The following is a 2,025-nucleotide window of genomic DNA, read 5'->3' as shown; positions in this document are numbered from 1 at the left end:
CTCAGAAGCTGGTGCAGGGGCCACCGAGCAGGAAGGAATATTGGAAAGGAGAAAAGCAGAGGTAACAAAACGGCAATACAATGCTTGGTGAATTCAAAGAAGACGTAAGTAAAGAGATAATGATCTTAACGAGACAAATGCTCTGTGACTCTAGAAAAGACACTAATAAAATAAATAGAAGAGCTATACAAAGAAATGCAGCTGGGGAGACAGCTCCAGCAGCATAAGCGCCTGCCTAGGACGTGCAAGGTTCTGGGTTCGATCCCTGGTACCAAAAAAAAAAAAAGAGAGAGAGAGAGACAGAGACAGAGACAGAGACACAGAGACACAGAGACAGAGACAGAGATGCAAACCATGACCACTCAACAAAGAAAAGATTTGGGGCCGGGGAGATGGCTCAATAGAATAGAGCGCTTACCTGGCAAGCTCAAGGGCCTGAGTTCAATCCCCAGTTCCGAAAAAAGAAAGAAAGAAAGAAAAGACTTGGAGGGGCTTGGAGGGGCTCCGGACTCGCACAGGCAGCGGCTGGCGCCCAGCGAGATGCAGCGGCCCAGACGCACCCTGCTGTGCCTGCTGCGGGGGGTGGCGGCCCCCACGGCCCCCGCACCAGCTCCCACGGAGACAACAGCTCCAGCCAAGCCAGGTCTGGCTCTGTTACCCGCAGGAGGAGGCCACTCTGAACGAGATGTTCCGCGAAGTTGAGGAGCTGATGGAGGACACGCAGCACAAGCTGCGCAGCGCGGTGGAGGAGTTGGAGGCCGAAGAAGCTGCTGCTAAAATATCCCCAGAAGCGGCCTTGGCAAGCTTACCCCCCGTCTATCACAATGAGACCAACACAGACACCAAAGTGGGAAATAGTACCATCCGTGTGCACCCAGAAATTCACAAGATCACCAGCAACCAGACTGGACAGATGGTCTTTTCAGAGACAGTTATTACGTCCGCAGGAGGTGAAGAGAACCAAAGGAACCACGAGGGCATTATCGATGAGGACTGCGGTCCCTCCAGGTTCTGCCAGTTCAGCAGTTCCCAGTACACCTGCCAGCCCTGTCGGGACTAGCAGGTTCTCTGCACCTGGGACAGCGAGCGCTGTGGAGACCAGCTGTGTGTCTGGGGTCGCTGCACCGAAAGGGCCACCAGAGGTGGCAATGGGACTATCTTTGACAACCAGAGGGACTGCCAGCCTGGGCTGTGCTGCATCCTCCAGAAAGCCCTGCTGTTCCCTGCATGTTCTCCGCTGTCCTTGGAGGGTGAGCTGTGCCGCGACCCTGCTGTGGGGGCGGTAGACCTCATCACCTGGGAAGGGGAGCCCGCCGGGGCTTTGGACTGGTGCCCCTGCACCAGCAGCCTCCTCTGCCAGCCCCGCGGCCACAGCCTGGTATACACGTACAAACAGGCCTTCGACAGCAGCCGTGACCCCAACGGCGAGAGCCTGCTGCCTGAGGAGGCCCTGGCTAAGGATGAGGACGGTGACTTCATGGAGGAGGTGCGCCAGGAGCTGGAGGAGCTGGAGCAGAGCCTGACCCGGGCCATGGTGCCTGGGGAGCCTGCTGCCACTGAGCTGCTGGGCGGAGAGGAGATCTAGATCTCGACAAGGCCGGGGGTAGATGTGGAGTAGAATTGGCTAATTTATTTCTCAGGTGTGGGCTGACCAGGCTTTCCCTAGGTCTCCTTCCTAGTAAATTTATCCTTTGGGTTGACCAAACAAGGTGCTGGGCATTTGTTCATTTGCTCCAACCGCACTCCAGGTGTCCTTAATCTGGGCCAGGTGGGATGGGGCCCATGCGGGTAAAACCCAGCTGCCCCAGCCAATGGCCCACTCGCCCCTACAGGCTGACATCAGTTTGTTCTACATCAGTTTAAGAACTGTTTGAAGGTGGGTGGAAAATGAGGCAGTGTCTGCCTAGGATAGGTTTGGGGAATGTGGGGAGGGCCTGCTTGGCAGACGTCAGCCTGGCGAAGTGCAGTGAGTGACTGTATGTGGGGTCTCTCCCTGGGCACAGGCGTCGGTGCTCGCTGCGCTCT

At 56.5% G+C, this 2,025-nt stretch overlaps 1 pseudogene; it reads left to right on the top strand.

Moving 5' to 3' along the window:
• Window positions 1-540: 540 nt before the first annotated feature.
• LOC101564612 lies at window positions 541-1,587 on the top strand (annotated as a pseudogene).
• Window positions 1,588-2,025: the final 438 nt, after the last annotated feature.

Source organism: Octodon degus, unplaced genomic scaffold (assembly GCF_000260255.1).
Source record: "Octodon degus isolate 3935 unplaced genomic scaffold, OctDeg1.0 scaffold00077, whole genome shotgun sequence".
NCBI lineage: Eukaryota > Metazoa > Chordata > Mammalia > Rodentia > Octodontidae > Octodon > Octodon degus.
This window is presented reverse-complemented; position numbering and strand designations above follow the sequence as displayed.